This window comes from Arachis hypogaea, chromosome 19 (assembly GCF_003086295.3).
Source record: "Arachis hypogaea cultivar Tifrunner chromosome 19, arahy.Tifrunner.gnm2.J5K5, whole genome shotgun sequence".
Classification (NCBI taxonomy): domain Eukaryota; kingdom Viridiplantae; phylum Streptophyta; class Magnoliopsida; order Fabales; family Fabaceae; genus Arachis; species Arachis hypogaea.
The window spans coordinates 24,700,718-24,713,450 of NC_092054.1; the positions used below are offsets into that span (position 1 = coordinate 24,700,718).

Genomic DNA, 12,733 nt, shown 5'->3' on the forward strand with positions numbered 1-12,733 from the left:
CCTCGCTGTGGCCTGCATAGCTGCAGCCATATTTCCAGGGCAGCCATAAAGTCTACTGGATCAGTCCCTATGGACAGGAGTAACGGTGCCTGTCCTACCTCTACCTCGCCCGCGACCGCGTCCGCGAGTCGACATCTGGTCCCTATACACACCAAACAAGTGATATTAAGTTGATCAGTCTCAATATCGCAGGTCTAATGCTTTAAGTTCCAAATGCATGCTCACAAACGTTTATGCCACATATATCAATCAGATATCCTAATAGCACATAAACACATATACAGAGAATGCACAGAAGCACAATCAGTCCGTCTTTCAGGCTCTATAGGAACGAACTGCTCTGATACCATAATGTAACACCCTACCACACAAAGCTTTACGCTTAAGTCGTAAAACAGAGGTGATGTGGTATTACGACCTCTAAAATAAATAAGTACATATAATAGCAGAAGAGTTATAATATGCTAGGAGCCTTGAAGAATAGGGGAAATAAAAAATCGCGAGATAAAAGCGCAACGCTCAAGGAACGAGTTAACTTACATGCTAAGAAAACCGTAACTGTCAAACATAAGATAACAGAAGTAGGAATAGAGTGCCAAAGATACAAAATAACAAGCTCCTAACTCAGCCTGCGAAGTCAAGACTGGCCGGAGAATATTTACACATATATACATACATATCCAAAATCCAAAAGTACATACACACAATCCTGCCTCTCCATAAACCTCTAAGAGGATCATAAAGAACAAGTTATGCGAAGAGAAGCTAAGTACATATATATACATCACTGTACAGCAAAACTATACAACAACACTATCCAGTAACCCCTCCGCTTTAAGAGTCCAGACGACTAACGAGATGGCTCCCGACCTGCATCTGAAAATCAACAACATAGTATGGAATGAGAACCGGAGGTTCTCAGTATGGTAAAGGTGCCACACACATAATATATAAGGTCCTGGGAATGCCAGAGCAATCCTAGAACGCCGACACTCAGATTGTAAAGCTTAAAGTATTAAACAGAAGCCATAAAAGGTGGTTCCTAAAAATATTAATCCTAACTTACTTACCTTAAATCTAAGTCTATACTGCCATTCCTCCATACCTCCAATTCCATCATGCATTTCACAGACAAATAATAGATAAAGGCAAACACAAGAAGGTTACAACTACTGCAGGTAACAAATACACATTTAGCATGGCAAATACAATAGGCACACCCAATTAGAGCACAAGCAAGTAATTCAAGTAATATGCATATGATGCATGCCTGTCCTATGGCTGATGAGGCTCATCTGTCGGTTATCCAGCCAACCCGACAAGTCTGAATTGTCCTTAGACTGTCCCCCGACGTGCATCCCCAAGAGTCTATGCATAGATTTTTCTCAAATAATCAATATTGCTCAATGGGGGTAACATTCCCGGACTTTATATAGTGCCCGGTCACACTTACGTCGTAGGGTCAACAGAGTATCGAGTTTTCATCCTGGTACACGTGGTGGCAAGCCACGGCACTTAATCCAGGGAATCTCGTATCTCAGATTATTCAAATTCATAGCCATATAAATAATTCAATTATAATTCATCAACATCCACATCATTCTCAATTGCCTCTCATTCATCATCATACATTAAACATATTCAATCCTTATCCTTCATTATATCACACCTCCCATTCCGTCCATCAATAGTTCCAATTCAAAACATAAGTCATTCTTTCTAAATGAATCAAACTTAAAACATGCTCATTTTCTTAATAACTCAAAATCAAACCATATAACCTTTGAATCTAAATCTTTCTAAATAATCATATAACAAAATCTCTAATCTCTAATTTTTATAAAATTTCGGCAGCATCTCCTCTAAAACTCGGACTTTGCCACCCTGTTCGGGTCCAAACCTGTATTCTTTTCAATTCAACATTTCCTTCCTCATTATCATAACAATCTCCACAAAAAATCACCTCAGTCAACAATTAAACTCATACAAAATTCAAATCCAACAACCAAATTCAACTAAGAGTCATAGTTCACAAATCCTAGGCTTTAACACAAATACCTCAAATCAATAATTCATCGAATGTTAATTAATCAACAAGCACCAAACCAACCATGTTCATCAACAATAACATTCAACTATAATTCTCTCCAAATTAACATAACAACATTCACCATCCAAAATTAATAACTAATTATCCAATAAACTTCAACCAATTATATTCATCGACAAATTACTAAATATTAAATATACACCTGCATTCCAACTTATCCTATGGTCATCTAGCCTAAGTTTTCACAGAATATTATATATTAAATGCAAGAAACCTAAACCATACCTTAGCCGATTTCCACGTAACGACCAAAGCTATTTATTCAAAACCAAGACAACCCCTCAAAACTCAACTAATCCGCTTCCTCCAAGTTCCAGTATTCACAATTTCAAGCTCCAATTATTTATTTTCAACCTAATACACATTCATAATACATATATACCCAATTTAATACTCAAAGCTCGAATTTAATGAAAATAAAATAGAATTATCGTATCCTCACCTTACCCAAGCTTCACATAAGCAAGAGTGAACGTTTCTCTCAAGCTAATTGGATCCTAAAACATCAGAAATTAAAGAAATTCAATATTCCCACTTAAAATTCGAAAATTGGGGGAAAAGAGGGCTGAGAGTGATTAAACAAATTACCAGTGAAATTGTTCCGGTAGAAATGTAGAGCTCGACGCGGTGGACGCGTGGCCGCAAACGGTGCGGCGATTGGAGCTCGGACGGAGAAGTTACGGGGATCGGAAATTAACGTGAGGGTTACGGGAATGTTTCTCGTTTCTCTTCTCCCTGGAAGCTGAAAGCTTCGTTGCTGCAGTAATGAGGGAGAAGACAAAGCTGGGTTCATTTAATAGGGCTGGTCCGGTTGAACCGACAGCCCGGTTCGGGTCCGGTTCAACCGGTTCGGTACTTTCGGTCCAATCTTGGACCGTTTTCTTCAAATTAGTGTCAAATTCTCGTTTCGATGAGCTCTACCCTAATTTAATATAATATTCACATTTCTAATCCTCCTTATTAAAAATTAATTTATTGACTAATTATCTACTAATTTAATCGGGGTTTACATTCTACCCACCTAACAAAGAATTTTGCCCTCAAAATTCAAATCTAGTTACCTGAAAGAGATGTGGATAGTTCTGTCGCATATCTGATTTGAGCTCCCAGGTATGTTCCTCGATACCAGCTCGCCTCCAAGCTACTTTTACCAATGATACTTCCCTTCCTCGTAATCGTTTAACGCTGGTGTCATCAATTCTTACCGGAATTACCGGAAGTGTTAGATCTTCTCTTACTTGGATTGGTTCTGGTTCCAGATCATGACTTGCGTCAGGAGTATACTTTCGAAGCTGTGATACATGAAATACATCGTGCAAATTCGAAAGGTACGGCGGTAAGGCAATTCTATAAGCCACTGGTCCAATTCTCTTCAGAATCTCAAATGGTCCAATATAACGGGGATTCAGTTTCTTGGTCTTAATAGCTCTTCCCACTCCAGTGGTTGGTGTAGCTTTCAAAAAGACATGTTCTCCTTCTTCAAATTCCAAAGGCTTTCGCCTTTGGTCAGCATAGCTCTTTTGGCGGCTTTGGGCTATAAGCATTCGACTACGAATCTTCTTTATCTGCTCAGTCGTTTCAGCTATCATCTCAGGCCCTAATAAACTCCTTTCTCCAGTTTCATACCAACACAGTGGAGATTGACATTTTCTGCCATACAGAGCTTCATATGGAGCCATTCTGATGCTCGCATGATAGCTATTATTATAAGCAAACTCTACTAATGGCATATATCGATCCCAGCTCGCCGGCTGGTCCAAAACACAAGCCCTTAGCATATCCTCCAAGGTCTGAATAGTTCTCTCTGACTGACCATCTGTCTGAGGGTGATATGCAGTACTCAAACTTAACTGAGTCCCGAATGCACGCTGAAAAGCTCCCCAGAACCTTGATGTGAAACGAGGATCCCTATCAGATATAATGGTAGAAGGCACGCCATGCAACCTGACAATCTCTTTAATATACATTCGAGCCAATTCCTCCATTGTGCAACTTATTCGGATAGGAAGAAAGTGAGCTGATTTTGTTAGTCGATCCACAACCACCCAAATAGTGTCACAACCAGATCGGGTTCTAGGCAAACCTATTACAAAATCCATTGCGATACTCTCCCATTTCCATTGTGGAATCTCCAAAGGCTGAAGGGTCCCTGATGGTCTCTGATGCTCAATCTTAACCTTCTGACACGTTAAACATTTAGATACATACAATGCCACATCATTCGTCATACCTGGCTACCAGAACATCGCTTTCAGATCTTGATACATTTTAGTGCTCCCTGGGTGAATTGAAAACCCGCTCTTATGAGCTTCCTTTAAGATTCTCTGTCGCATGTCTCCAATATCTGGCACAATAATCCGGTTCTTGAATCTCCATAAACCATCCTGACCTTCTGACACTCTCCACTGTTTCCCCTGTTCGACTGCTGGCAATACCTTACGTAACGCTTCACTGTCTCGATGAGCCCTCAGAAGTTCTGATTTAAAATCACTTGAAATTTGCAACTGACTCAAACACAGGATTCCAGATTCTTCTCTAACTCCCAAATTCAAACCTTGGAATGCCTTCAGTAACTCTTCCTCCCGTAGCATCATCCAAGCTGCATATAAAGACTTCCGACTCAAAGCGTCCGCCACAACGTTCGCTTTTCCTGGATGATAATTCAATTCAAAATCATAATCTTTCAGAAGTTCCATCCATCTCCTCTGACGCATATTCAATTCTTTCTGCTCAAAAAGATACTTCAAACTCTTATGGTCTGAGAAAACATGAAACTTAACACCATAGAGATAGTGCCTCCAAATCTTTAAAGCAAACACAACAGCAGCAAGTTCCAAATCATGTGTCGGATAGTTCATTTCATGCGGCCTTAATTGCCGTGAGGCGTATGCTACAACATTCTGGTGCTGCATCAGAACACACCCTAAACCTTTCAGAGATGCATCACAATACACTTCAAACGGTTCACTTGGTTCAGGTAATACCAATACAGGTGCAGTAGTCAACCTGTGCTTCAATGCCTGGAAACTCTCTTCACATTCCGGAGTCCAGATAAAAGGTGTATCCTTCCTAGTCAACTTAGTTAAAGGTAAGGCGAGTTGTGAAAATCCTTTAATGAATCTGCGATAATACCCCGCCAAACCTAGGAAACTCCTGATTTCTGTCACTGAAGTTGGTCGCTCCCAATTCATCACTGCTTCCACCTTAGCAGGATCCACAGCTATCCCCTGCTTACTCACCACGTGGCCGAGAAACTTCACTTCACTCTTCCAGAACTCACATTTAGATAACTTAGCATATAACTTCCTGTCTCTCAGAATTTGCAGCACAGTTCGCAAGTGATCAGCATGTTCCTCTTCAGACTTAGAATAAACGAGAATATCATCAATGAAGACAATAACAAACTTGTCCAGATACGGACGGAAAATCCTGTTCATATAATCCATAAATACTGCCGGGGCATTAGTTAACCCAAAAGACATCACTGTATACTCATAATGACCATAACGCGTCCTGAAAGTAGTTTTCGGAATATCCTCGTCTCTAACCCTTATCTGATGATATCCGGATCGCAGGTCAATCTTAGAAAACACACCAGCACCCTGTAACTGATCCATTAGATCATCGATTCTAGGCAACGGATATTTATTCTTCACAGTGATCTTATTCAATTGCCGATAATCGACACACAGCCGCATACTCCCATCCTTCTTCTTTACCAGTAACACTGGTGCTCCCCACGGAGAAACACTTGGTCGGATAAAATGCTTACCCAACAAATCTTCCAGCTGAGCCTTCAGTTCAGCCATTTCTAAAGGCGACATCCTATAAGGAGTAATTGAAATTGGACCGGATCCAGGTACCAACTCAATTGCGAATTCCACTTCCCGGTTAGGTGGAAATTCATTAATATCATCCGGAAACACATCTGGAAATTCACATACAACAGGAATCTGCTCTAAACTCTGATCATCACCTGATATTCCCGCAGTTAATAACATAATACCCTGACATTCAGTTCCAGAACAGTTTACTATCATAGAATTCAAATAGTAACTATTCACCACAACCGGTGCTTCTGACCCTTCTGGCATAAACTGTACTGACTTCTCAGAACAATCAAGCAAAACATGATTCTTGGATAACCAATCCAATCCCAAAATGAGATCAAGACCAGTCATAGGCAAACAAATCAAATTATGCACAAATTCACGCTGTTGCACTCGAAAAGGAACTTGTGGACATTCTATCCTAGTCACCATAACTTCATGAGTAGCATTATATACTTTCAAATCATAACCTAAAACCACCATTCTCAATCCTAATTCATGGGCCTTTTCAAATGCAATAAATGAATGAGACGCTCCTGAATCAAATAAAGCATTTAAGATTTTACCAGCCATTTCACAATTACCTCTAATCAGTGTCTCAGATCCCTCAGCACCAATGGTAGAAGTGGTGTATACTCTCCCCGGCTGCTGCACCCTACCAGATCCCTCACGCTTCCGGCTGCGCTACTCTGATAGCAAGGAGCATTACGACTACTTTACATACTAAATACTAAAATAGGAGCCTGTGACTCGATTCTGTACCGCTGATTTCCTTTAAAACCGGAAATAAACACTTTATCTTAAGAAAAATACCAACAGGCATAGATTCATATACAAGACTCCTTACATAATAACTCATAATATATTATACATATAAAACATACAATTCCTATCCCTCTTACAACCTTGTGATAACAAAGACGAGGGAAGAAAACAATCTAATTAATACAACATATCAACCAAACGCAGTATAACTCTTCTTAACGCTTCTTCATCCGGTTCCTGAAAAGGTAAAGCTGTAGGGGGGTGAGAACCTAACCACACGGTCTCACCACGGAGTTTCAAAGTTGTCATAAGAAGATATTCAATAAGAAAACTGTTTTCAGATTCTGTGACTATCATTATCTTATGAATACTTCTAAAATCATATAGCTAATCGTTCAAAACCTTTTCAAAGAAGCAGTGTTTAACATTTTCAGAAATTTCAAAGTCTTCCCTTTCTCATAAGCAAATCTCAATCAGAAACCAACCACACAATCAAACAACATAGTCATTAATTCAGCACCGAGGTTCATTCTCAATGTAGCATGCCAGGACAAACACAGGCAAGACAGACAAGGAAAGCACAAGTAGGTAGCAGTTACAGCAAATAGTTCAAGTAGCAGTTAAGAACAGTTTAACAATTAGGCAAACCAAAACAAGTTCAAACCCAAGCAAAGCATACAAATGCATATGATGCATGCCTGTCCTATGGCTGATGAGGCTCATCTGTCGGTTATCCAGCCAACCCGACAAGTCTGAATTGTACTTAGACTGTCCCCCGACGTGCATCCCCAAGAGTCTATGCATATCTTTTTCTCAAATAATCAATATTACTCAATGGGTGTAACATTCCCGAGAATTTATATAGTGCCCGGTCACACACTTACATCGTAGGGTCAACAGAGTATCGAGTTTTCGACCTGGTACATGTGGTGGCAAGCCACGGCACTTAATCCAGGGAACCTCGTATCTCAGATATTTCAAATTCATAAGCCATATAAATAATTTATTCATCATTCATCAATATCTAAACCATTCTCAATATCATCATCATTCGTCAATCCATATCCATTTCCAAATTCATTCAAAAATCATATTTCAAATCAATCCTCATCATTCTTCTTTCTGTTTCGTTCACTAACAATTATCAATCCAAAACATAACTTTTTCTTTGATAAATGAAGTATTCTTAAATCATATCATATAATGCTTAAAATTAAACCTTTTAAAATAACTACTTTAAATGAAACTTCTAATTTTATAAAATTTCGGCAGCATCTCCTCTAAAATTCGGATTCTGCCACCCTTTTCGGGTCCCATCCAAACATTTCTCAAACCTTTTCAAAACCTCAATCATTTTCCAAGATTCGGCTAGTTCCAATATCAAATAGTTTTCAAAGTAAATCAGTGCCCATAATAAATCTCTTTTTAAAATCAAACTAGCTCAAATACTAAATCATTTATAAAGTCACTAACTCAAAATTAAACCATTTCCAAAGCCAATTCCTTTACATCATCAAAAATAGCTTCAAAACCAAGAAAAGCCATTTTTCATAATAATCAACTAAATAACCTTTCAAACTAATCTCTTTTCAGCAATCACAAACTATTCAAGCAGTCAAGCAATCAGTCATTCAGTCCAGCAAACAACCACATTTAGAAGACAATTATAATCACAGGCATATGTTCTCTCACATTAATATCTATTTATCACAACTCTGTAATATAAATTAGATTTTAAGAAAAACCCCTACCTCAATTAGTCGTAAGTTGCATAATTAAACTCATTAAATCCTTTTTCTCATGTTAATCGGCAGCAACCGCAGAAATTCCCAATCAACCGCAGGGATCACAGCAACAACCACTTATCTGACATAATTTAGAATTAACGCGGGACGGATATTAAGCGATATTAGAACATGATTGATAATAGAGTGTTGCGATACACAAGAACGGAACCGAATAATCTTACCATGGTAAACAGAATAGAACGACACAGTAGCAACTTCTAAATTGACCGGACAGCAGCTCTAATAACGGCCGGAAGCTCTAATGGTCCTGCAGTAGTGGTGACTATATAGTCCGATGCAAACACCCTCAGTAACAACTCACGATAAAAGCAACTTAACAGAAAGGAAGATCTGAGGTAAGATTAGAGCTTACCAAACTGACTTAGGCCTTAGTGGCAGTTTCTGGTGGCAGTGGCGGCGGGTTTCAGGTGGCAGAAGCTCGGTCACGGCGGCGCAGCTCTAGCAGTAGCGATGACGGAGCGCGCAACGGCAGCGGTAGCTTCGCGGCGGTGGTAGCTTCTTGCTGCACGGCGACGCCTCCCTGCTTCCTCCACCGTGGGATCTCTTTCGCTCTCTGCTCCAAAGACGGTGACGATCAGGTAGGGAAAGACGTCGGCGAGGTCTTCATGGCGGCGACACAACTAGACAGCGGCTGGGCTTGTCGGCAACGGCGACTCCACACGCGATGAAAACAGCGACGGTGGCGCCTCCTTCTCGCGCGGTCCTCTTCGGCGCTGGTGCAAATGTCGACACAACACAGCGCCTCCCACGCGACACTCTCCTTCTCTCTCAGATCTCCTCTCTCCTCTGCCAGCAGCGGCGGCGACGGTGGCAGTGACACCCACCGCGCCGCCTCACTCTTCTCCCCCCCTCCTTCCTTCCTCGGTTCCCATCCTTCTTCCCCTTTCTTTTTTTCTTTCTTTCCTTCTGATGGGATTTTTGTGGGTAAGTGAGGGTAGGGAAAGGGATGGAGCTGTATGTGCGTGTGAGCTGAGAGATGTGAGTGTGAGTGTTTATAAAATTAGGCTTATGGTTTTGTTTTAGCAATTTAGGATTTAATTTAGATTTTAGTTATTTTTAATCAAATTAGAGTATATAATGTTAATTTGAAATCTAATTTTAATCTTCAAAATTATTTTAAAATATTATTTATTGTATTAAAATACTAATTGGTTTAAAATCAAATTCTCTAATTGAATTTATAAGATAATAAGATTAATTTTCTTTATTTCTAAAACTTGAAGTATTAAATCATAATCATTCATCAATCCAAATCTCATTTCCAAATTCATTCAAAAACCATATTTCAAAGAAAATCCTCATCATCCTTCTTTCCATTCCGTTCATTAACAATCCCTATTCAAAACAATTCTTTCTTTGATAAATAAATCAATCTTAAAACATATAATGTTTAAAGACAAATATTTCTGATTAGTTACTTCAAATAAAACTTCCAATTTTATAAAATTTCGGCAGCATCTCCTCTAAAACTTGGACACTGCCACCTTTTCGGGTCCCAACCAAACCAAACGCCTGTTAATCAGTCAAATCACTTCCAATAACCATTATCACAACAACACTCAATCCAAAGAAATTGCAAAATCCAGAATTCAATCAACCAATCCTATAAATCGCAATTTAAACCTACTTCAACCAACAGCATCAATCAATAGTTAAGAATTCTCAGTCTTCTCAAACAGTTTCAAACCAAACCATTCCTCAAACACTTTTCGAATCATTTCCAAAATAGAAAATCATTCTCAATAAATAACCCGTTTTCAAATATCAAGTCCTTTTCAAATTTATTTTAAAATCAAATTCCGATATCAAATCGGGTTTAATATCAAATCAAATTTTAATATTAAATCTTTTCTAAAATCAAACCGTTTCCAAAATTAACCTAAAAGGCAATAATAAATCTCCTCTAATAATTCAGGGAAAACCACTTTAACAACATCAATCAACTAATCCAAATATCCAACTTTCTTAATCGATCAGTTTGTCAATCAAACTAATAATCTCATTCAACCAAAACAACTCAATTTAATTCATAAAACTCATGAAATCACAAAATTGTATTTTACGCGTTAATATCGATTTATAACAACCCTGTAATGTAAAATAGATTTAAGAAAACCCCTACCTCAGTCGAAACTCGCAAAACCAAAATGCGTCAAAAATCCCTTTTCCTCGGCTAGCGACAGCAGCAGCCATAATCTCAGCTTTATCCACTATCCGTAGTAGCAACCGCAACTCTAAGCGCGACACACAACAACCGAAACTCGAACCTACATTACCAACATCTCAGAATCTTTATCAAATTCATAACAAAGCAGACATACACTAGCGGTGAAGGTTTTGAAAAAGATATGCTTACTTAACAAAGGAGAAACATGGAGACGAAGCAATGGCAGCAATTCCAAACTATCCCCACAGCGGCTCCGGTGATGGTGGAAAACCTTGGTGGCAGCTGCAATAACATCGCAGTGATAACCATATCCCTAGAAATTGAAAGGATGGGAATTGAAAGCAAGGATACTCTTTACCAATGGCAATGGCGGCAGCTAAGAACTCCGACAATGGCTGCGGTAGCTTAGAAGTGACTCTGTCGGTTCAGCAGCAGCAGCAACTCTAATAGCTCGTTAGTACCATTAATATTATCACCTATGATAATTCCATTAGCAAACAGGGAAGGCAGAGCAGCAGTGTTAAACAGAAACATTGTTTTCCTTACTCAGAACAGAAAAGACTAAGAAACAAAAATGGAAGCAAAGTAAGGGTTAAAGCTTACAGGTTCAACAACAGGAGAATCGAAACCAGAAGAAGAAGGTTGGTGCTATCTTCGACTCTGATGGCGGTGCATGACTCACCGGCAACCGTGGTGGCAACGGCAAGGACGGTGGCTCCTCTGGCTCGCACGATTTTGTCTCCCTCTCTCCCTCGCGCCGTTCTTTTCTCCACGGGGGAATCCAACAGGGACCGGTAGCGATGGAAACCCCTTCTCCGGCGTCACTCTCGCTTTTTTCCCCCTTTTCTGGCGACGACAACGACTTCCAACAACAACAGCAGCAGCAAATTGACGGCGGTTGAGGCACGGTAGCGACGGCTCAACCCTTCTCCGTGACGGTCCTGCCCTCCAACAGCAGCAATGGATGCAAACTCCCTCTCTCTTCCCGATCCCCCTCTTCGTGGCAACCTAGCGACAACGACCATGGAGGCTGGAAGACGAAGCAACTCGGCGATGAAGATGCTTCCAGCGGCGGCGTGCAGTTCTGATGGCGACAGAAGCGCAAACGGCGGCGGAGCAGCGACGCGGCGCGGTGGTGATGACTGGATGTGGTCCCCCTTCTTCCCCTGCTCTCCCGTTCTCCCCTCTCTACCCTCTCTCTCTGTTTCTTTCTTTCTATCCTACTGCTGTTGGGTTTGGTCAGAGAAGGGAAACATTGGCAGTGGTTAGGGTTAAGTTAGAAGGGGTTAGGGTCTTTGGGGTTTAATTTGGAAATTAGGGTTTAATTTAGGATAAAAGTGAAATTAAGAATTTTGGGTAAATTGGGGTTTGGTCAATTTTAATAAAATTAAAGTATATTATATAAATTTGAAATCTAATTTGATCTCTTAAAATTACTTTAAAAAATATACTACTTAATTATCAATTTATTAATCAGCTTTTAATCAAATATTCTAATTTAAAATTAGAAATAATATAATTTATTTTCTATTTATAAAAATTAAAATATTAAATTATAGAATCTCTATTATTTAACTAAATTGTATAAAATTCTTATTCTTTTGCAACTGTTAAGCTGTATAATTTAATTATAGAAAATTATTCAATAACTTTAAAATTAGGTAAAATTTCCAATTTAATTGTCAAAACTTTATTTAATTACTTTTAATAAAATAATTTCTAAAAATAAAGTCTTTAATGAATAAATAAATTGAAATTAACTCATAATAATATTTTTCAAAAATTATGGGTCTTACATTGGCCGTGACCCTAAGCATTTTGTTTTCCAGTATTACAACCGGATACATAAATGCCACAGACAGATAACTGGGTGAACCTTTTTAGATTGTGACTCAGCTTTGCTAGAGTCCCTAGTTAGAGGTGCCCAGAGCTCTTAAGCACACTCTTTTTTATTTGGACCACGACTTTAACCGCTCAGTCTCAAGCTTTTCACTTGACACCTTCACGCCACAAGCACATGGTTAGGGACAGCTTGATTTAGCCGCTTAGGCCA

The 12,733-nt window shown here is 39.3% G+C and overlaps 1 long non-coding RNA gene across 2 annotated transcripts; it reads right to left on the minus strand.

Annotated features, from left to right (window-relative positions):
- Window positions 1-73: 73 nt before the first annotated feature.
- Window positions 74-2,884, minus strand: LOC140181860 (uncharacterized). Of its 2 annotated transcripts, none has more exons than XR_011877478.1 (4): window positions 2,699-2,884; window positions 2,553-2,607; window positions 2,336-2,464; window positions 74-142 (listed from the first exon to the last, which is right to left on the minus strand). It is a non-coding gene; the product is annotated as an uncharacterized lncRNA (long non-coding RNA). The 2 variants fall into 2 exon arrangements; XR_011877477.1 differs by lacking the exon at window positions 74-142 and adding an exon at window positions 545-876.
- Window positions 2,885-12,733: the final 9,849 nt, after the last annotated feature.